At 35.9% G+C, this 25,739-nt stretch overlaps 1 protein-coding gene across 5 annotated transcripts in view; it reads right to left on the bottom strand.

Annotated features, from left to right (window-relative positions):
- Positions 1–25,739, bottom strand: part of LOC133527706 (sodium channel protein 60E) — a 269,985-nt gene that overhangs the window by 98,586 nt on the left and 145,660 nt on the right. The window lies entirely within an intron of this gene.

Here is a 25,739-nt window from a genome sequence, read left to right on the forward strand (position 1 = left end):
TAGTTGCCAAGCGGACCCCAGGCTCCCATGAGCCGTGTTAATAAGCCGGGACAAACTCTAGGAAGAAGAAGTCATAACAGTTAGTACAGTTAATGAATACGTAGACAGACATAAGTAGATAATGTTCTAATCGGAGCTTATACTCGTAATCTTACTAATCAATTTTTGTGTTCTTGTAGTATCGTTTACATTACTAAATAGTGCTTCTAGTATGTTTTACTTTTCCTAACTAACTATTTTCGAAACTATTGCAAACAACCTTACATAAGGTTTATTAGGAAATATGTTCATTGTGCTTTCATGTCGGAATGTAGGTCACGTTAATATAGGGGTATGTATGCGCCTTTAATATCTAATGTACACAATGTCAGATTTTTGTTTAGCAAATACACTTAGGTAATTAAACCCTTTGTATATTTGTTTTTATCTTGCATTCAAAACCGCCATTTGTACTGTTTTTATTTGTATTTTGTATAATAAAGTTTAATTCTCTAAATTAAATAAGTGCTGTAATAAAACTAATAAATAAAATAATAAACTAGCTATATTGTGATGACGTCAGTAGATAGTCAATTTATACATATAGCAGGTAAAAGAAAGCCGGGTCTCGTTTTACTTACATCGGGTTTATCCTGATACCAGCCGTCATTATCATTATCTATCATGACAAGCTCGTTGTAATGGCAAAATGTGAAATAACGCAAACGCGTATATCACGTTACATTATCGAATAAATTTACACTAGGGGTACAGATATGTAGTTGTTAAATTCACCATTCCTTTCGCGAATATAAACAATTGTTTCTGGCAACTGGTCTCAAGATCCGTAACAACTGTGATTAAGGGTGATTGGATATTGCTTATGACAGTTATTCTGATGTTTATGAAATACATAGTTGCATTGTCATCACTTCAGTGGCGAGTCTAAAAATGAAGTGACATGTGGGAACGTCACCATACAAATAAAAAACGTTGATCACTCGAGATCAAGTAACATAAGTTTACCCTAGGACTGGACTCGCCCTTGCGCCAGAGGGTATGAACGGCCAGGCTCGGATAGTACGTGTGGGTGAAGCGGCGCGTGCCGGAGTGCTTCTGAGACGCCGCACTGCGTCACGCGCTAAATAAAGAACGCAGGCTTTCCCTGAGTGGTTAAATCGGTTTAGCCTCTCCTTATCTTATTTGTTTGTCAAGACTAAAACTGAATCTGGAGCATTCCACCAAAGCGTTGCTTTTGCGCTCTGCTTTTTTTTGTTTTTTCTTTTTTTTTTTGATAATACTATAAAGCGCCAATTACATCCACACTTCCCGATTTCGGGACTTCGTCTCTAATTGCCAAAAATGTTCAATGTTTTATAATTCTGCATATAAACCATGTTCTTACATTTAAAATATTGTAAAGCTGTGCTGATATTTGGTAAAACGGAACAATGAGACTTAATAAGTACATAAGCAAGTTTGCTAAGACTCAAGAATCCAACTATACGAGTACACGTACTAAACTTTTAACAAATGCCATTGTAAACTTTTAGATGAATGGTTCGATATAAACGTCTGTTCGCAGAGTTGTTTACTTGCGTTCTAGTTCTAATGAGAACTACTACTTAGAAAATACGTAAAGTTACAGCGTTGCTTTAAATAGTACTTACATATTGTGTTAATCTACAGGAGTTTATAACATAACTTTAAAGCTCTAAGAAGAGGTGTGGGTTTATTTAACACGCCAAAGTAACAGGTGTGAGATATTTACCTATATTTACTTTTTAGTGTGATATTTCTAAAGTTAAGTGAAACACTAAGTATTATTGTTATCTACTAAAGTTAATGTTAGCGGAATAACAATAATTTGTTATATACCTATACAATAAAATCTACAATTAAAATACAACAAAAGGACTCAGAGATTGGTTTCTTTTTAACTTAGTTATATCGAGATTAGATCAAATAAGTCTGAAAAAGGCTATTAATAATGTATATTGTAGGTTTAAGTGTTAATTCTCAGTAGATACGTCATGTCCAGAACATTACGTATCTACTCAAAATCCATGTAAAAATTAACAAGTTTCTTTAAACAAAACGTAACCGCATGACAAAGCATTAAATTTAAATAAATTACTCTGTAAGTCATTAAGACGTGTCTATTACCATAAATGACTGTCTATAAGACTTAATTAATACTTCCCATTATGCTCAAGAATTAAAACATAGTCGAATAATTACTGGTTTTCATACTGTTGCAAAGAAAGAAATGCAAAAGTCCCGAAACAAATCCTAATTAGGACACACTGCGGTATGCAGGTCACGTGCAGGCGCTGTTTGATACGCACAAAGCCGTATGGTTGCGTTTCCAATTTGCTTCTCTCTCACATTTGCCGCCAAGTACTTATCCGGCCACGCCTAACTTCGTTGACGATAAATTTACCACAGTATTACTCATATCAATGCTTATAAAGGTACATGTACTCATAAATTATACCGAAAATTTATCACTATTGGTTGCAGTTTGATTTTTGATCAGTTCCACATTTTAATTATTGTCGGTAGAAGCTAGATCTAGAAAGTATTTCTTTTCAACGTAACTTACACAAAATGTCACTTCTTGATGCATATTACATATATTAAAACGAAAGTTCTTCAAATTGATTTTTAAGCGGCGGGCGAGAGTAGGCATTAGCTGATTTTTTTAAATATTTTAATACAGCCCGGCAGCTTGAACATGTCATGCTCGCTTAAAACGCTCGCGTCTTTGCTTACGGTGGCGTCGTTGATCGTGTCGCCATTTTTCGAATGAAGGTTGAGGGAGGCGATGGCTGAGATACGCGTCATACTCGTGAACGGGTGCTATTTGTGGAGACCGGTCTGTTTAAGCTTATAAGTATGTAACTTTACTTGTGAGTGGCATTAACGTGAGACACTTCATTCAAGTTCTTGTCTGTTTGTCTGATTTAATTTGTTGTCTTTTAAGTATTTATATATGAATTCAAGTCCTGGAATCCCTTTATTATAAATTAATGATCTTTTTTTTTAAATTATATTTTTTTTTCTCTGACACTTTTACTTTTTTCTCTGGGACTTTTACATCTATAAATAATTTTAGTATTTGTTGTTTGTATTTTTCATCATAGTTTTTGTGTGTAATTTAACATTTAGAGGCTGTATACATCTCTAATAAAAAGTATCTAATGTTTCATTGATTCCATATTCGTAATTGTATTTTGTTATTTTTATTGATTATAAAAAATTGACATGTAACAGTGCGCCTGTGGCCTATTTGTTGAATAAATGTATGTTTGTTTATTTGTATTAGTCAGTTGTTCTGGGCATTTTGTAGACGCCGGAAATTAGGCGTTCCAGTCCAACACACAAACATGAGTCTACCGCAAGTCAACATGTTTGATTGTCTGCCTTGATTGGATAATAGGCTATTACCGAACTAAATAGTGAGCAGGCACATCACTACCATGTGAAGGTGTCTTATGGGCACGCGTATCACGTACATACTTATATCGTAACAGACGAAACTGGAGGACCCCCGAGAAATTGCCTTTTCATACAAACGTAGTCCTCATTTTCATACAAACGTAGTCCTCATTTTCATACAAACGTAGTCCTCATTTTCATACAAACGTAGTCCTCATTTTCCTCTCTGGATATTAACATTATTGAAAATATTTTGACACAATTTGTTTTATATCAACCACAGCTGTATCCTACGTTTGATTTGTTTTCGAATTGTTAATAAGAGTTAAGAGCAATAAAACAATTGTATGAAATCTGTTTTTGATCCAAATTTTTACACTACTTAATCAAAAACTCAAAAAAAATCAAACGTATATATAGCCATGGTTAATATATATCAAATTATGTAAAAATATTTTCCATAATGTCAATATCCAGAGAAAAAAATGGGGACTACGTTTGTATGGAGAAGTGGCCGACCCCTTTCCTCTTAACAAAAAAAAATCTTTATATGTAGAACAATGAGTCTGTAACAGATACTATTGAACGCGAATTATGAGATTAATCTGTGTTGGAAAAGTTATCCACTTTTAGGGCGTAGTTTCATCTGATAGGTACTATTGACGCTGACAATATGATATAATAAGTTTACACGCTGTGTCAGATTGTGACTGCGTTCTACGTCACGCCGTGTCATGCCATAACCACAGAATACGAGTAAGTAATAGTACTGCCGTACAGAAAATAAACTTCCTACATAACCAAAGTTTGCCAGCTTTTCAGGAACGAATCATGCTGTCCCTTTCTAATGTATGGCACTATCCCTTTCGGATATTTAGGGTTATCAAAAATCAAGTCATTTTTACTTTAATATGTGTTTGTGCACGAAAAAGGACGTCAAGCTAGTACAACCAAAAATTAACAATTATTACGGAAAAAGAACCTCAAAGTATATGGTACCACAAATACTGAATAAAATTAGCTTACTACGACACAGTCCTAAATTAAGTAAATCCCTGGTAAAAAACAGGCTAAAAGAGTGTCTCCTCGATTTGTCTTAATGTACTCGTAGGAGACTATGAGAGCATGCTAATATCATAAGTTCAATAGGTTAAGTTGTTAAATTGTATAAAGAACTGAGCGCCTCTCGCCAATAAACGTTACAGTTTGGCGGGAATAAATACGTATTATATATAAGTTTTAATTTTAATATATAAATAATAATAAAAAAACATAACAGAAAAAAAAAGTTGTGCCAAACTTAATAACTGCTTCTAACAATACTGAGCCGAACGGAGCTGAGAATGTTCGAAAGGATCAGTTTCGTCCCCCTACCATAAGCGTGAAAAAACACACTGCGAGTAATAAATGATGACACAGGCGACAGTCAATACGTACCTATAGGTAACTAATAATGGACGTTCTGGGCTCTACTGATCACCGCCAAAGCAAGGACGTTAAGCTCGAGGAATTATGTACATTGACCCGCCGTGCGTTTTGCGAATTATATTGCTGTCCCGCCCATGATGCCGGCGGACAATGCCACTGTGTGAGCGAGAAATCAAAATAATTATGTGTGTGCAAGTGAGATAGGAACAGGCGGGTCAATGTACGAAATGATGGAAGATCATGTGATTACCGTCCGTACTTTACACAGTCTATGTTAAATCTTTCACTACTGAGACCCAAATGTATGAAATTAGGGAACGGCGGTTTTGGCTAGTATAACAGATATCAAAGGTCTATCAGATAACAAAATTTAAATATCTGGTGGTGGGTATTTATTAAGAAAATACTGCATTTCACGGAAAGGAAGTCTCTGCAAATGCACGTCACGGCTAATGTGTGTCATCCTTTAGTGTTAACAAATTGCTGGTTTCCACTTTCAAGCGCATTTTAGGGTTCCGTAGCCAGATGGCAAAAAACGGAACCCTTATGGATTCGTCATGTCTGTCTGTCTGTCCGTATGTCACAGCCACTTTTTTCCGAAACTATAAGAACTATACTGTTGAAACTTGGTAAGTAGATGAATTATGTGAACCGAATTAAGAGTTTCACACAAAAATAGAAAAAAAAAACATACTTGTATATATAGGGTATGGGGATAGGTCTTCAAAAATGATAGTAAGGTTTCTAATAAAAAAAATTCTAAACTGAATAGTTTGCGCGAGAGACACTTCCAAAGTGGTAAAATTTGTTCCCCTCCCCCCCCCTGTAACTTCTAAAATAAGAGAATGATAAAACTAAAACAAAATATGTGATGTACATTACCATGCAAACTTCCACCGAAAATTGGTTTGAACGAGATCTAATAAGTAGTTTTTTAAATACGTCATAAATGGTACGAAACCCTTCATGTGTGAGTCCGACTCGCACTTGGCCGCTTTTAATAAATGCAAATAAAATAGCGTTGGTAAAATAATTAAGAGCGCGCCAGCGATGCGGTAATTAGTTGAACCAGCCAAAGAATATTTAATTGAAAGTGCATAATTATTTTAAGTAGACTGAACATAAATTATAATGAAATTTCGCGCTCTATTCGATTCTTCAAGGCAATTAAGTAAAAGCAAAGTTGAAAATGGCTATTTTCACAAGATAAATCCAGTTCTGTTTTCCTTTTTTCTTAACATTTTTCTTGCTTAAATCTGTTCAGCGTCGTCTGAAAATTTAAAACTTTTCAAGTTATAGTAGTATATTTGTATATTTTTCAGTTAATTTTAAACGCAAATTGGAACGTTCACTAGCTCAAGCTTAACCTGAGCAGTCGTTTAGAAAAGTTGCGTGAAAGCAAGCAAGTAGCTTTAACGGAATAAGTTTCTAAATTTCTAAACATTTACTTGAAACTAACAAAACTGATGCTTGTTTGTGGTTGTAAGTGAGTAGTGTGGTAGTTGTTAGTGGACATAAGCGATTTTATTTTTATCCAGTGTCATTTCCCATTATGAAAGTGCTTAAAAATAAAAGAGGAGTAAGGGGAAATTTCCAAAACGTTTTCTGTTATTCTATTGAGGTTAGAAATACGTGAGAAACATTATTTGTATTCTTATTTTTGTATCTTATAGGACGGTTCACCATATATGTTTATTCAAACATAGTTTTATTCTCCTTTTTTACGACCACACAATACTCAGAACACATGCAGTCGACATAAATACGTGTACTCCGATTTAATACCTGCGCTTGTTTTCGTCAATATGGAGAACAAAATTCACCATATACTTAATCTATTTTTATGATAAGGCAATATTTAGAACAGAACACAAAGAGACATGTTCCGATTGTTATAACGGGTTATGAATTTAATCTGGATTTGTGATGGGGATGATCTGTTAGTGTCAAAGTGACATTTCTTCAACCAGGAACACCACTGACAAATCATATTCATAACAAATGCAGACCAAATTTTTACCTATTATCGCAATCAGAATAAACCTTACACAGTTGACACAAATACGTCTTATTCGTTTTAATGCCTACACAGACTTTTTCTTCATCCATTGGCCAAACACTTGGCGTGGAGCCAGCCGCCGCAGAGATTTAGTGTAACCGGTGAGTAATTGACTGAAGCGTATAACATCAATGGTTGTGGTTTTAAGTTTTAAGTGGAGAGTACTTGGCGATATTACTGACTGATTCGTTTTAACTCGGGTATTTTGCTTTCGTATGTCTGGGTGTTCTCCTCTACAAGTCGCAATTCTTAACCGATTCTTGTGAAATTTTGTGACCAGATTCCATAGTTAAATATTTTTTTTGTCGACTTAGTTTTAGTTTTTTTTTTTTTTTAATGCGTAAATGTACATAATGGACTTAGCCCCAATGGCGTCTATGGCGCTTAAGACCATTGTGAGTTCACTGTGAACTCAAAGAACTAACTTTTTTTGCAGTTTTAGATTTTCTAAGCTTCACGCGAGGTTTACAGCTCACAGAGCCACTAGTTTTATTTTTATTCATTTTTTAATGGAATCATTTAGTTTTAGTGGGACAATAATTATGATAGACTTACAACTGAAAATACTTTCTGTATTGTCTCGGCTGGACTAAAAGTAACATTCGAATGGCAATTGAAGCCGCGTTATTTCTACGGTGTTGGTAGTGTTGTAGCATTGGAGATGTGGCAGTGTCAATTTACTTTATAGGGAGCGTGCATGAACTGTAGGAGGCAGCACAGGAGCCATCAGATTTTAGGCGCGAGACGTAAATGTGATGTTTATGGTCCCGATGTAGCCCACAAGATGGCAGAACCTACTATGCACAAGAAAACACGTGACGTGTAAATGTACATGTTTATGGTTCCGATTCAGGCCACAAGATGGCAGACCCTCCAACGCGCACGGTCCCTATAGGAAAGCGTAGCTGCTGCCGCATTGGTTGAGATTGGAACTTTCAATCCGTCAGTCAATTTATTAAGGAAATTGACAGTGACACCACCCATTTTCCGCTACTGTAATGCAGCATAAGTACTTAACATAGGAATTATCGCCATTCGAATACCACACATCCAAGCATTGGCTCTTTGCACAAAGGATATAAAAATGTCGAAAAATCTCTTCTAATAAATAATATAATATAATATAATTTTATTCGTAAACACACAAACAGTCAATAAACATACATAAAAGAGAACGTAGTGAGAATAAAGCGACTGGCATCGAATCTTTCGATGAGACCATCAAGTGAGAAATAATCACGGAAGGTAACAGACAAAAGGAAAGAAACATAAAATAAATAGAAATAAATTACACACAGGTCCAGTCGGGTCATATCGTGGCGTGGCATTAAGCGTGCACCAGCCAGTGCTAGCGGTAGCTACACGAATTAAATTCAATGATAGAATTGACAAATATAATAGGTAGAATTCTAACATGACAACCGTAAAACAAAGTTATAAAGTTGCCTAAAAAAAATTAAAATACATTATGCTACGCCTAATGAAAATAGCAAAGTTAAATTACCTACTAAAATCAGTCAATCCCTTACCTTCAAATCAGTGAGCCCGTTTAGACTACATGGAGTGCCTAACAAATACAACAGAAAAATATTTTTCATTTCTTATACTTGGAAATTATTGATATTAGAACTTTTTTCGTTTTGGTTGGTTTCCCCGTATCCGAAATGAAAAGTTGAGTGTTTCACTCGGGTGAAAAGCATTATTTCAGTCTCGGGCTATATGCGTCCTCAATGCTTTAGGGCGCCAATAATGGGTGCCATTTATTCCTTGTTATCAATCTACTATAAGTAAATGTGATGTCGGCATACCGGAAAATATACCTACGTAATAAATAAATAAAGTTGAACTTTAAACGTTTCGCCACGGTCATGTATTTTTGTTGTCATTTGTCTTAAACTATACACTATAGTTACAATGTGTTATCATTTTGAATATAAGAATAAACAAAACAAAACACTATCTCTGACTGTCTACCCTAGTGTAGTACTACACACCTAGCAACAAAACATAGGTCGGCATTATTCAATTATTAATTCATTTAATTAAAATCTCGCACATATCGGATTCGCTAAGCGTACCGACGCAGTGCTATAAATATATGATGCATCCCTGCTTAGAAGTAACATGGACTATTTATATACAGCGGAATATATCCTAGGTATCACGCTTAATGAGATCCACCTCTGCCTTTCAATTAAGGTGCCCACTTCGCACAAGTGTCCCAAGTGGTCCTAGCCGATTTAGACGGAATGAGAGGCTTTGTAAATTCTGGAGAGTCGGTACGAGTCCGTGAAAGTCTACAAGTAGCCTCAATTTGCCTAGTAACCATAGGTATATTTAGAAACTATTCTTTCCTCAAATGATTTTTTTTTTTTGCCAATGTGACAAAATAAATATTTACCCTTAATAAATGACAGAAGTTAATCAAATAGTTCTAATTAGGGTTTCTGGTTTCTCGACCTTTTTTATTTTTCGAGGCACGGGAATTCTCGCCCAGGATTTCTCGAGTTTCTCGAGTATCTCGAAAAATGGTGAAAGTCTCAAAATACGTGATATTATTTTAATTTTTTTTGCTTTATTACAAATCAGGTGCATAGGAGTCGTAGGTGAGATCAATAATCACACAAATTATAAATAAGTCGAGGCAAATATGTAATAATTACAAATCATTACTACTACACTACTTTCTATTCAACCTCATTTTTATGTTCATATCACCCGCCTTTTTGCCGGCAAATAAAGAAGAGCAAAATTTAAATATATGTCAGTTCTTTTTTGGCAATGTCAATCAAGTCTGGTGAAAAATAGATACGTTTTCTGCTTAGTAATTAATATGTGATTAAATATAATTAGATACGAGAGTGATGAAACAGTGAATGTGAAGGTGAACGAGGATATAAATACGAACCAAAATTAAATACGACGGCCGCCACAACCAAACCCTACGACTGGGATTCAGGTGAGTCGGCTTCATTAACTTACATCCTTTTTTTTGTTTATTTCTCATTTTAGTTTCTCATAGCCATAGTCCCTTTATACTTCTCGGACTGCGCTTTTCCGCTGGTCCTTCGTCGCGTCCCCAGTTTATTATACAATAAATTGAGAAAACGATTTTCCATAATGTCAATATATAGGAAGGAGAATGGCAAATATCGTATTATTTTTTGGAAATAGCAACGGATAGTTAAAACTGAGAACTTTTTAACTTTTATTATATTGTACGTTGACTCTTCAAACTTATGAAGAACGTAGATTTTCCCAACCAAGAATCCAAAAAAAATGTCTGTAATGAATTAGTTTTGATAAAATATATAGACGAAGGAACTGCCATGCTCTGCTCGTATAAATATTATGTACAGTCCGGAAAAAGGTTTTAATTCGAAATTTTAATAATGCAGACTCACCCGGAATAAATATGCATTAAGTTTTAATATCAAACACATGCTTGAATTATGACCGGGGTGTGTTTAAATAACATATTCATGCGTTCAGAATAACCCGTAATTAATTTCAACACGGACAGAAGCGAGAAATACGGATATTTTCCACAACAATGTAGTGTTACTTCGTGTTTATTATGATGGTGCATTTTATGTATTTAGGTAGGTAATCTTTTAAATTAAACATGTTTAAAAGTGTATTAGGTATATTTTACTAACCTTCCTATATGAAAAAATATGATAACTCTAGTTCTTTTCATTTCTCATGCTCTGAAAGAGGTTCATCATTGTTCTAAAAAGTGTGCATAAAGTGTTACGTTTCTGCACTAAAGCATTTTAGTTTCCAACTACATTTTTTTTATTTTTACATTGTTTTTTAATAAATAATGTCGACATACATCAGTCGCTTACACAATACATGTGTTTGATGCGTGGACCGCACATGCATCCGGCTCCGACTGATTATTGAATAGATGCACGACGCCGTGGTTTACCGCATTTAGGCAGTTTGGTTACGCAAATGGTTTGCTTGAATAAGGGCCACGATTAAACTAGGGATCATCGCTATACCACTTAACACTTCGATGCGGCAGCGCCAAGCCTAAACTTACTATCTGTGCTTTACGAGTCATATATTTCCCGTATGAAAAATGCCTGATTTGCGTTACGACCTACATTTTCCCGTACCATGTCGTGACTTTAAAGGTCCCTAAAGTCCTGGAATATTCTCGATTTTAAATAAAAATTATTCTGATCAATAGACTACATCCTTGTGTATACAGGTGCCTTCGCCCGCGGATCTGGGTAAAATTCCCAAAAGTTATAGACGTTTTTCAAACCCTTTATTTTACCGTACAGGACATAAATGATACTGTGATGGGATAATGTAGAATCGATTAGAATTTATTAATCGATCAAACGTTATCGTGCATGTGCATGTACACAACAACAACAACCAATTTTACCTGGTATTAAACCAGATAAAGTCATATAAATGATGACCGATCTGGCCTAGTGAGTAGTGACCTTGCCTATGAAGCCGATGGTCCCGGATTTGAATCCCGGTAAGTAAATACCTTATTTGTTCCTAAGTCATGGGTTTTTCCTATGTATATAAGTATGTAAATGCGTTTGCATATCGTCGCCTAGTACCCATAGTACAGTAAACTTTGCTTAGTTTGGGGCTAGGTAGATCTGTGTAACATTGTCCCCCTGAAAAAATAGGTCATACTTTTAGCGTATAATAGGTAAATTATCAATATTGATGTCATAGACTTGATTTTTAGTAAGTATCAATAAAACCTCTTATCGTGTGAATGGCGCCGCACTTTTGCCAACTATAAGTGCTTATTACACTTATCCTGCCTTCGGACAGCTAACGATCGGAAGCGACGTTGGTGCTGATGTCGGGCCCGGTGATTCTTGCAAGGGTATTTTTTCCGTTTCACGAAATATCAGCACAATATTTCTTGATTACAATATTTCTTGATTTAAAAAAATTGTACAAATTCAAAAATATCAAACATTAAACATTTTCCGCAATTCAATATAAATTATGTTTTACATTGTTTATGATGTTCTTATATTTCATGACACGGAAAACGGTTTTGCTCGGGCCAAAGAAAAATAATTACCTTTTAGTGCGTTACGCAAAAATATTTCCCGTTCTTCTTTCGCAATGGAATATACTTGAAGGAAGAATATCAGGAGTATATAGTTATAGTTAGGTATATTTTTCTTAATTAAGCGGGAACATAGAAAAACGAACGAAGCACCGCACCGGGAGTAAGACAAGCACAGATAGCTGCCGCACCGTGCACCGGCGAAGTCAAATACGGCCAAATGCTTCCCGTAACGCAACGAATATTAGGGTCAAACATATTTCAGGTCTTTTCCTGAAATATCTTCTGTAGGGCTAAGATAGTCGGTTTTTTATCATATGTGATCATTCCTGTCACGTTCTAATTATGTAGGTACGAAAGTGATGACAAGTGATAAAAATGTGACCATGATACCGCCGCTGAAGTATCTTTTGTGGACAATACGTACATTAAAAGTTAATGTGTTAATGTACCCGGATTGTACATATCACAATTTTCTTATTTGGGTCTGAAGTATTAAAAAAATGATTCTCGCCTATAAGGGTGCAGTGGAAAAAAAATCCTTTTGATTTTCTTAACTTTACGATGTCTACAGGAAGGGCGCGAACGAGTTAAGGATATGTAGGTATAGGTACAATGTAACAAATCTGTACCGCAACTAGTCAACAGTGGACAATTTTTATTTATTTATTTAGAATCACATTGTTTTAAGCACTTATTAATTTCGACTCAAATGGCACAATACATAAATAAATAATAATAATAAATAAATATTATAGGACATTATTACACAAATTGACTAAGTCCCACAGTAAGCTCAATAAGGATGTGTTGAGGGTACTTAGACAACGATATATATAATATATAAATATTTATAAATACTTAAATACATAGAAAACACCCATGACTCAGGAACAGATATTCATGCTCATCACGCGAATAAATGCCCTTACCAGGATTTGAACCAGCTTCGTAGGCAGGGTCCCACTAGGCTACTAGGCCCACTAGGCCAAACCGGTCGTCAACATATACACACAAATCGTAGGTTCAAATACTGCTATTTCATTCAAGTATAAAAAACATATCGCTCTGTCTGTATACGATTAGTCCAGTTAGATGTAAACGCCCATTCCATTAACTATGCCAGTTTACATGGAATCATCCAAAATGACTCGATTACTTGATCCACTAAAAACGTAAAAATAAACTTGTCGATGCACCGGTGCAAAACTGAACTGAATGAATTCAACAACACCTAAACTGCAATAGCACTCAGTAAGCCTACTGCACTGTAACTCAAACGGAATATTGAATATAAGGCCGGTTAAGGGGAGATCTGCGTTTTTATCCCGTTCATACTGTTTGTGTCCATTTGTTAAAGAAAAGTCAGCTAAAAAGTCAATGAAAATGCTCCATTTTAATATGTTGCTCTTTCTGTGTCACTAATGGGTCACATTTTATCAGAACAGTCTGTTAATTTATGAAGGTTAAATCCAGTACAGAGTGAATATGGAATTTCATACTTTTTTATAAAATGAAAAAAAAGCAACTGCGTTAGGTATTTCGATATATCGCTATTGATTCATTTCAATTCCGGCATTGAAACATCGCAAAAATCAGTCCGACATTACGGTATTAGGTTTCGAAGTTCTGGTATTTATTCCCCTTTCCCGACTGCTTCTATCTGTTAAATCAAACAAATTTCAACGAAATAATTATGTATCTGTTTGAATTGTAGGTATCACTATTTTCTGTTTTAATTAGTTAATTTAATATATGGACCGTAGGAGACTTACTTACTTCTTAAAAGTGGACCCACAATCATTAGTTGAGAAGAGCACATGGTCGCTCATAGCGGAAATTCTTGAACAATGCCTATGTTCATTACATTTTATGAATTCATTCATAAAATGGCTATGCAATCTTGCGACTGGGTGTACTTACATCGGTGTTCGAGAAATCATTAAGATAAGTTATCAAACTTTGAGGAAGGAAGGAAATAATTGATACGAAACCTCTAAATCGAAGTTTATGTAAAAGTTAAACCCCTAAACACGTTAAAGTTAAGACTCTAACACACGTTTCCCCTTAATGCGCGTTTCGTCAAACTCAGTTGTTTAATATTAATATCTTCGAGTTTATGCCGGTGTAATACTCAGCCAACAGTATTATTTGGGTTATTAAATTTCACCAGGTTTTGCCTTACGTACACCGGTATTTTATGACTTATGACGCAATATCAGTTGGCAATATCAGATCCTGACTTACGAAAAACTTGTAAGCACGAAGCTCTTAAAGCATATATCGGCTTTCTTTTCCTTATCTTGTGATGTGACCCTTCTTATCATGCCTTTAAAAATACACATTTATCTCTCCTCATGCCACGAGCGTAATACGCGTGTTTATTGTCAGTGATTCTGTAACAGACTGTAATTTTTCGAATATTTTTACTTATCCTGCTACTCCCTATTTGTATTGACTTCCACCCCAGGTAGCATAAAGTCTTCTTCTCATAAAGTACTGTTTCAAAATTATGTTATTTCTGTCTTAACATTTTGTCTACATTTTATCTACTATCAACTATCTACTCAACAGTCTAAAAAAGTTCAACAACACATAACAACTCATCTACACCATCCATCTTCATATCTTAACATTCATTACCACCATCACCTTTCATAACAACACAACCTCACCCCAGTGTCACATAATTAATTCATTAGAAATATAAAACATCCCACAGACCTTACGGATCCAGCCGCCCGTACACTTTGCGGGGACTGGACCCAAAATTTTAAACGCATAAAAAAAAACATTTTATCTACTTAGTACTTCTACTCCTAATGTAATTTTGTACTAAGCAATCGAAGTCGTTATTTTTTTCTTTGTACCTTTAATTTTAAAAGTACTATTCGCACTTATTGTACCTATATATATATATATATGTCGTCGAAAATGACTATTATGTAGATAAATCCTTGTTAAAAATTTGAAAACATACCTAACGTACCTAATTCCCCTCTATCTGAACCGCAAATAGCTATACAATATGGTAACGGCCTCCGACCATTTGTGGTTGTTAGCCAATATTGCACTTCATTGCTTATCTACAAAACAAACCCCGGTTTCAGAACAATACAGACAAATATACACATAAACATAAATTTACTGGATTTATTCTAATTTACATGTTAAACGTAGGATCATCATTAACATCAACTTCATCATTAGCATTAATACTAAAACAAACTGCTGGATAAAGGACTTTTGCTTTCAACGTCCGGTTGCTTTCTGCCTTCATCGACCATCATATTCCTGACTTCTTCTTTTCTTCATCTTGACCAAATTGCTAGTTCACATTTTGAGTCTATTAAGTGATTGTTACACAAAAAGCTTTATTATAAGTACATATTTCAACGGCTTTCGAAAATAACCTACGCATCTATCACTAATACTTAATATAGTTTTTTTAAACTTCTTTAAGCGTGATATTTCGGGTTATGATGGAATTTTGTAAATCCTTAATGAAATTGAAAATCTATTTCAAAAACAGAAAACAAACCTACTTAATTAGAGCTTGCTAATACAACGTCATAAACCAATCTGTTAACATTTTGTAGTGAACAAAAAGTGTAATTGGTGTTTCTTTAACGTAACATTTTCAAACGCTATTTAAACTTACAAATAATCATTTTAATTTCTAAGCAAGTTACGTAATATATTTAATACTAAGTAGCAACTAGCAATATGTTCTGCTCTTTAACTGTTTCCCATACCAATGAAAGTTATTTTCATCGTATTTACAAATGTTCAGCCCAGTAATTAATTACAACCGTACAAATTAACTGCTACTCGTAAGAGCAATAGTACTCCCCGTACGCGCTCGAAACCGTCATACAACATTAGGGTACCTATTAAACAAACAGTACACAAAGTTTGGATGTAAAGCCAGGCCGGGTATGGGCGTATGTTACAATGAATCGGGTGTACAGCAGGCAATTATAAATTATTGGAACTGATGCAATTAAGACAATAACAGAATACTTATACATATTTAGTTGACGATCATTTTTTCATACAAATGTATTTCTTTTTATTTTGGAAAATAATGTCATAACATTTGATTTACTATTTTCTACGGCAGTGCTATTTTGTTTTTACGATGCTTTTATAATGAATTAAAAAGTTATTATTTTCCTAATAGCCAAATAATTCATTAAACAATTTTTGGAACATGTGGGTACATTATTATTGGTCATTAGTACGGTCGCCAAATCTCAAAAGCCCTCTAGAAACACGATTTAATTGACTCGGCTCGGCCTTACCCACAACCGGTATCAATGGGTTCGGACAGTTCTCCTGATCACCGTACATGCGGTAGTAAAGCGGAAAAATGGTGGAGGGGATAGTAATGACGTCACAAAGATGGCGGCCGGACCTATTCTTTTTGGCGGTGTATCTCGAAAACCACTTAACCGATTTTAATCATCGAGGTGTCAAATAATAGCTTATATTATGGAGATTATTTCCTTTTCTACAAACATTTACGTGAAACCTATAGGAAAAAAAATAATCACAAAAAACAGTTTTTTTATAAAATTATTTTTTTTTATTTTGTAAAAATCTCCGTAAATATTAGCATTTTGCAAATTTTGTTTAATATAAAACATATTGCTTCATTATCAAGGAATATAATGAGCCTTAAAACATACAGATCGAGTAATAAACAATGAAGCTACACTCATTTATTTGCGCATGGGTAACGATAACTGGCTTTTACCGGTCGAAATTGTGGTGACTGTTACGATACGTATTGAATGGAATTTATAGAGTATCGGTTTTAATTACTGAAATTATAATGACAATTATAAAAACCAGACACAATAATGTTACCTTACTTCGACGTTTAGTCTCTTTTTTCGTCTTAATCATAGGTAGGTACATATTTCTTTTTACTTAAAAATTTTATACAGGGTGAACTTTTAACCACCAGTCATACTCTGCGCAGCGACTTTATAGGTCATACTGAACAACTTTTACTATTAGTAGTCCCCAAGCCGCTCCGAGGCCAGATTTAATTGACTCAGCTCGGCCTTACCCACAACCGGTATCAATGTGTTCGGGCGTTTCTCCTGATCACCGTACATGCGGTAGTAAAGCGGAAAAATGGTGGGAGGGGATAGTAATGACGTCACAAAGATGGCGTCCGGACCTATTCTTTTTGGCGGTGTATCTCGAAAACCACTTAACCGATTGTATTCATCGAGGTGTCAACTAATAGCTTATATTATGGAAATTATTTCCTTTTTACAAACATTTACGTGAAACCTATAGGAAAATAATAAGTAATCACAAAAAACATTTTTTTTTATACATTTGGTTGGTAGGTTTGTCTTATGTTTTAAAGCAGTAAAATCTTTCAAGTCGAAACACAGTATAAATATACATTTTGTTGTCTAATCTAAAAGTATGATGTTCATTGTTTAAGACTGATTAGTGATTACTGAATTAAATAACATGCTATTTGTTATTTTTGTTTTATTTTTTAAATCAGGTATTAATTTATTCACTATGTATCACTATACAGGCAAAATGTGTATCATAGTTGGTCTGTAAGTACTTACTACTTGTGTCGAATATAGGTATAAGATGAAATTTTAACCACCAGCCATACTCTGCGCAGTGACTTTACAGGTCATACTGAACAACTTTTATTATGGGACCAATGCCGAATCACGCAAGAAAATTTGGATCTGGAATGACACCCACTGGCTGTGCCCTACCACACAAAGCGAGATGACATTCACAATGCCCATACCTCTCTTTTGGACGTAGTTTAAGGACGTACCCGGGTCCATGACGCATGCTCGCCACACCGCTGCTTAAAATAAGCTGACGCACCGTAAATTGAACTGCGTAAAAATCGCAAAAAATATTAGACGGAGATCTTATGGCAGACACCGTACCGGTGACGTAAAAGACGCAACTGTTTTGCGAACAAAAAAGATTCGCGTGAAGCACGTCACTGCGATTCCGTACCGTCACCGTTTTTTAAACAGCGGTGTGGGGAGCATGCGTCAAAAACGGTACGCATACGACGCGTCACTGCGATTCCGTATCGTGACCGTTTTTTAAGCTGCGGTCTGGTCGCACCTTGTATTGTATTGTATTGTATTGTATTCGGGCGATTTTTCCGCAACTCGACGACTTGCGCCTATTTTGCGTGATATGTTGGGGGTGGGCTAGTCCTGCCAGCCCAGCTCCTCGAGGAATCCTATCAAACCTTTGATGTTGAGTAGGACCTCGGGGAGGTCTCTCGGAGATCCGAGATGTTTAGCCCTGTATGGAGTCACTCCGCTGCATTCCAGCACCACGTGAGAGGCTGTTTCTTCTGTCTCCATGCAACCTCGGCACAGGGGACTGTCTGTGACACCTGTTGTGAAAAGATGTTTGTTAAATAGTCCATGACCTGTTATGACACTGGTTACCATACTCAGTCGGACCTTCCCTAGTTGCAGGAGCGCCCTTGTGAGTTTTCCGTTGATGCCAGGCATGGCTTCTTTTGCCTGTCTGCATCCAGTCTGGTTCAGCCAGTGTTCTGTGTGTAGTTTCCCTGTACGTGCCAGCAGCATTGAGCGTACCTTGCTAAATGGTATCGGAAGAATCGGTTCCGGACCAATCGCCCCCGCATTCGATCCTTGCCTGGCAAGCTGGTCCGCAGCATCGTTACCTCGGGATCCACTGTGTCCCTTGATCCATTGTAGGGTGATCTTGTTATTATGACATACCTCCATTAGTCGTTCGTGGCATGCGTGTATAAGTTTGGATGTAACTATATGGCTATTTAGAGCCATTAAGACTGCTCTACTGTCGGAGAGTATGCGGATGGAGGATCCTACTACCTTCCTTGCAGTGATGGCAGCCGCCGCGTTTATGATGCCCATGCACTCAGCTTGGAATACCGAGTTATGGGCTCCTAGCGGAGTGGTGATCGACATGTTCAGGTCTTCTGAGAAGGTTCCAGAGCCCGATCCGCTGTCTGTTTTGGACCCATCAGTGAAGATTCTCAGCTCCCGGGGATTGAGTCCTTCATGATTGTCGTCCTCATATAACTGTATTTTGTACCTTTTATCGAAGATAGCTTGTTTGTGAATCCGGTCCGTGCCTGACCTAAGCACTGGAAATTCGTCATACACCTTTTCCAGGCATTTTGTGTGAAGAGCTCCTGTGATGTTAGACCATATCTTGAGGGTTCGCAACCTTACCGCTGAGAGACTGGCCTCTTGCTGTATGTGTAGGTGCAGCGGTGGAAGGTTTAGCATGACCTCCATGGCTGCAGTCGGGGTAGACCTCGTGCAGCCAGTGGTGGCCGCGCATGCGAGCCTTTGAAGTCTTTGTAGTTTGTCTCGTACGTTGCCTAGGTTTGTTCTTGGCCACCAAACCAGAGCACCGTAACAGAGTAAGGGGCGGATTATCGTCTTATAGAGCCAGAGGGTAATTTTCGGGTTGAGTCCCCACCTCTTACCAATCATCCTTCTGCACTGCCAGAAGACAACTCCCGCCTTGTCTATCCGTTTGTTGATGTGGTTGTTCCAATTGAGTTTATTGTCGAGAGTTAGTCCTAAGTACTTAACTTCATCGGACAGCTGTAGCTCAGTTTGGAAAAGTGTTGGTCTGGTAAAGTTGATCGCACCTTTATATGGGACAGTCAAAATTTTATTCGCGATTTCGGAATTGGTCCCATAGTAAAAGTTGTTAAGTATGACCTATAAAGTCGCTGCGCAGAGTATGACTGGTGGTTAAAAGTTCACCCTGTATAAAAATTTTAAGTAAAAAGAAATATGTACCTACCTATGATTAAGACGAAAAAAGAGACTAAACGTCGAAGTAAGGTAACATTATTGTGTCTGGTTTTTATAATTTTAATTATAATTTCAGTAATTAAAACCGATACTCTATAAATTCCATTCAATACGTATCGTAACAGTCACCATAGTTTCGACCGGTAAAAGCCAGTTATCGTTACCCATGCGCAAATAAATGAGTGTAGCTTCATTGTTTATTACTCGATCTGTATGTTTTAAGGCTCATTATATTCCTTGATAATGAAGCAATATGTTTTATATTAAACAAAATTTGCGAAATGCTAATATTTACGGAGATTTTTACAAAATAAAAAATAATAATTTTATAAAAAAACTGTTTTTTGTGATTATTTTTTTTCCTATAGGTTTCACGTAAATGTTTGTAGAAAAGGAAATAATCTCCATAATATAAGCTATTATTTGACACCTCGATGATTAAAATCGGTTAAGTGGTTTTCGAGATACACCGCCATAAAGAATAGGTCCGGCCGCCATCTTTGTGACGTCATTACTATCCCCTCCACCATTTTTCCGCTTTACTACCGCATGTACAGTGATCAGGAGAACTGTCCGAACACATTGATACCGGTTGTGGGTAAGGCCGAGCTGAGTCAATTAAATCTGGCCTCGGAGCGGCTTGGCGACCGTACTACATAATTTAAAGACGAAATTTGAAACTGAGTAGGTAGGTACAGTAGGGTTCAGAGGTGCATGGACAAGTTATGAATGAATTCATTCATAAATTGTCCATGCAAATTTGAACCTAATGGTACATAAGATTCTTTGGGATTGTATTGAGAGGAAATAAACAGTGGCACCATAAGGTAGAATAAATATTTATATCCACTTATATTTATTTACAATAACAATATACATGATGGATATATACAGATGATTACTATAACTAGCTTATATCTAAAATAGGCCCTTGAGGCATTGTACCAAGGATGCTGGCGGCATTTCCTCGTTGTATCGCAATACTGATACGTTGTGCGAGGAAGCCGCCAGCTCTTCGGTCACCAGTTAAGTCAACCAGACGTTTCGGGATTTCTCCAAAAAACTTGTGCGCGCTGGGACCCCATGCATGGACCTAGTGTTAGGTTATGAGAGGCGACCTTATCCTTGAAATACAATGCTCTCCACCTACCATTATTAATGTTCTGAAAATAATTGCTCATACGATTCTTTGGGATTTTGTTGAGAGGAAATAAACAATGGCACCATAAGGTAAAATAAATATTTTTATTGGGTAATGAGAGGCGACATTATTGCTGAAAAACAATGCTCTCGACTAAAGACCATTATTAATGTTCTGGGAATATTGTTATGATCGTTCGGCGTTTCAGGCTTGCTGTATTTGTTATGATACTGTGTCGACACCTGAACAACGCTTAGTTCCCGAACAAATAGCTTCCCAACTGAAACACAAATCACGGCGTCGGCTTAATTAATTTGTTGCTCCAAATTGCTGTAAACTTTTCTTGTAAATTCGTATTGGTTGGCTGTCAGTGCTATTTTGGGAAGGAATATTGAAAATAGAAGGTACAGGGAAATCCCAAGAGGGATACAAATGTATGGTTTTCATAGAGAAATAAGCCCTTTTGAAAAGACACTCCTCAAGCGTGTGTATAAATTATAAGTAATAATATAATATAATTCATTGCAAATTTGACACGATAAACGGCCAGATTCGAAGAATGAGATACGGTAACGATAAGTTCTGGTTTAGATAAGTTCTCATTTAGATATCTTTTTTATGTCGTATAATTGGCAGAAGCAGCCCGATTCTGGCAACCAATCCATCCATCCAAATCTTACTGGAATCACAGAGGAATCTAAATACTTAAACGTCAATTTTGACATGTCGTTTAGTTATCGATCTTTTAAAGATCTTTCCAATATCTTAAACGTGTCTTAATCATTCTACGAACCGGGCCGACATACGAATCGAATGCCCGAAGTGAAACAATTGTGAGTAAGTTGCAAGAACGACATATATAGTTTGAATTCTGTTGGTTTATTGATAGTTTTTCTTTTTAAACCTTTGTAGTCATTAGTATGTATGACAATAATTTGTTATAATTCATAAAAACAACATGTTACAATTACTTAAACTTCTCGAGAAGTTTTCCCTATGGCACTAGTGTAACTCATAATGTGTTTCTTCACGCCTTAAGAGTACTTTGGGTGACGAAGTGAAAAGACTCTTTCACTCTTTAACTATGTGCAATCGACTGTAAAGGTTAGCATTATTTACGCTTGATATTTCAAATTTCAAAGAATTCTGTTGTGTGTACAAAATATTAGCAAGACAAGCAGAAGGCTTTAAAAATATAAATAAATAGATAAATATTTTAAGACATTATTACACAATAATGCTTGTGTTGTAGGTACTTAGACAACGATATTATATAACGAAATGAAAATCTTTATTTTCAGGCAACTATGGGCCCACAGATAAATACCTTGAAACTAGCATAGATATCATAAAATATATCTTAAAAACTAAAACACACACTATGGCACACAGACACATAAAAAACTCACCACACGAATAAATGCCTTTACCAGAATTTGAACCCGGGACCATCGGCTTCATGGGCAGGTTCACTACCCACTAGGCCAGATAGGTAGACAAAAATCTTTAATACGAGTGCACCGCGATAGTATCTGAGGAAACTACCCGTCCCATTCTGATTAATTCTATTAGAAGAAGATGGGTATCTAATCGCTTTTAGTTGCAACAAGTTTTGATAAATAACATTGTCTATCTATGCTTCTATGATATTCGAAAACATATTTGCGGTATAATTGATTTTCTAATAGTTGCAAATGCAAGTCTATATGATTGAATTTCGCGTACAATAGTCAGGGCGAGCAATCGCCAAGGTTCTATCAAAACAAGATCCAAACATTAACAAAATGTTACATGAGAATCGGCGTCAAAGTTTTGAGATAAAGGTGTTGTGGTGTGCTGTGATATAATAGTGTCTAGATATACTTAAAAACCTACTTTGTTTTTAAGTATATCTAGACACTATTATATATTTCGAATAACAGTTTGACGAAGCTCTTCTTCTTCCTCGCGTTGTCCCGGCATTTTTGCCACGGCTCATGGGAGCCTGGGGTCCGCTTGACAACTAATCCCCAGAATTGGCGTAGGCATTAGTTTTTACGAAAGCACTGCCATCTGACCTTCCAACCCATAGGGTAAACTAAGCTTTATTGGGATTAGTCATATCTATGATATTGCGTATATAAGTTCCTAAAAACTCAATGGTACGAGCCGGGGTTTGAACCCGCGACCTCCGGATTGAAAGTCGCATGCTCTTACCGCAAGGCCACCAGCGCTTTTTTTGAGATTGACGAAGCTATAGGTATATATATATATATATAACTTCGTCACACTGAACAGTACTTATAACATTTCAGACTGCCTTTTCGATTAAAATTGTGGTTATAAAATAAAACAATGAAAATGTGTAGAGTAATTATGTGCGTATCAAGTAAAATAAGTAAATTAAGATTTAAATACCCTTATAATACGTATGATCTATTTCACCTTCCAACGGTATGACTTATTATTTCAACACGAGGTTCATTGGAATTCGCTTTGACTTTTTATCATAGTTTAACCAAGAAAAGTTTATACTCCGGAAAATGTTCGGTATAAAAATGTTATTATAGCTTTATATATGCTCAAGTTACTACTTTAACTTTATTAGAACGTTTTAAATATTATAAATATAAGACTATAGAAGAATATAGGTAACTATAAGGAAAAGAAATTTAGAATAGAAAGTTCATGGTAAACACCACATGGACACGTTTACTTATTCAATTTCTCAAATATACGAGGGTTTGCATTGAACGAAATAAACGCTATTGTGATAACTTTTAAAAATATCGTTAAAAAATTATACTTAATACAAATTGGTTTATAAATATGTCAGAGTTTAGCGTAAGCAAAACAAAAACCAAATGCATTAAGATTGCTGTAAATTTTTTCCTGTTTTTTAAAGTCGACAAAAGCCCCAATGCGGTTAACATCGATCACTGCTTGTTCAAACAACGCTGCCGGGCCCGCAGTTGTTATAATAAACTGGTCAAGATAAACTGGTTATTGAGATGTGCTTAGTTTCTGGTTCCGTATTTTAATACGTAAACACTTTCATCGTCTTTAAGTTCTGAATGAAACTCCTGATAGTTTCCTCATTAATAAACTTTAATATTTGAAAGTAGTTTGTACTGATTTTTAGACGAACTACCGTTTAATGGAGAAGAGGAAACGATTTGCGTAATTCAATGTCTTTAATAAATATACTCAATTTGAAGCTAAATATTTCGCTAAAGGACTCAGAAGAAATGTTATTCAGTACCAATAATCTATCCTTGCAAATAAAGGTGCGTTTTTGACTACGGATCCCTAGATTGGGTACACTACCCGACCCTTCAATTTGCATACCCTTCAGTGTCGGCAATTCAATATTTTTTTGTGCGATGAATCTCGATGGAGAGCAATAGGGAAAGCCAATAGTTTAACATTGGGGCAAGCGATTGGACCATTGACTGATTCTTGATAGAACAGGATTTATTTTCATGTAGTCCTAAAATAATAAGCTGGTGCGTAGTATTGGTTTTCCAATAACTATGTACGAGTATTTATCCCGTACTCATGTATTTATATTTTAAATACCTTGCAGAGGCCTCCTCCTATGAATTTAGACTGTTAGATTTTTTAAAATACCTACCAGAGGCTATTTGATTAGCTATTTCTTGGACCCGATAATATTTAAACTAAATTATCCAATGTAATAGGATTGTACACTTGTATTACGTTTAGTAGCAATTATTTTAACTAAACGTGACTTACTGGCATAAACCATGCGTAAACTTATTTATATTAATGGTTGGTTAAAATTATATGTAACTTAGAGGAAATTTAAAAATTAAAACCGATATTTCAAAGAAACTTTACAGGGAAAATGGCACTGCACCGCTAAACGCTCGAGTTGACAGATATGAGGATCCGCACACTCCTCGGTTCTAGATTGCTTTCAAAGTTAATAACTATTTCGGAAACGGTTCTGAATTTAGAATAGAATTTAGGTCACGTCAGCGTTCTGGAAACTTAGTTTGGATTCGAAATATATAATAATGTCTGGATATACTTAAAAACCTACGTTCCTTTATCTCGAAACTTTTACACCGATTCTCTCCTTTTACTCGAACATTTTGTTTAGGTTTGGATCTGATTTGATAGGACCTTGGCGATTACTCACCCTGTTGTACGCGAAATGTAATAAAATAGGCTTATTGGGATTGTATTAACAGGTAATGAATTTAATTTGTATTTGTTATGGATATGATCTGTCAGGTATCAACCTTCCTTCAGCTAGAAATGATGGTTTAACCAGAGTTCAGATTGCCTCAACGCCGTATCATGAGTCACATTAGGCATCTCGTTCGCGTTCACTTCAGGTACCTGATAACATCAGTAATAAATTGTTAAAGGGCCACTGATTAACAGTCCGCTGGACGGTATCGGCCTGGCAGGACAAAGTTGACAGTTCCGAACAACTGACAGGCCGATATCGTCCGGCGGACCCTTATGGGGGACCCTTATGGGGGACCCTTATGGGGGACCCAGTTCGCCGTATGATATCGGCCTGTCAGTTATTCGCATAAGCTGACAATCGCGAATAACTGACAGGCTGATATCGTCTTCCTTTTCATCAGATAGAGCTTTTAAGATCATAAGTAAGTGTTTTCGGAAATGTTTTTTGTTAGTTAAAAAAAAAGTTAGTCTGAATATATTTTAACTGTTAAATATACAATAGGTAATGTTAATATTTTGTGACAAAATTCGTAATTTTTCATAATTTTATTAAAAATAAAATAACAAAATAATACTTTCAATGTATGT

The sequence above is a fragment of the Cydia pomonella genome, chromosome 18, assembly GCF_033807575.1.
Source record: "Cydia pomonella isolate Wapato2018A chromosome 18, ilCydPomo1, whole genome shotgun sequence".
NCBI lineage: Eukaryota > Metazoa > Arthropoda > Insecta > Lepidoptera > Tortricidae > Cydia > Cydia pomonella.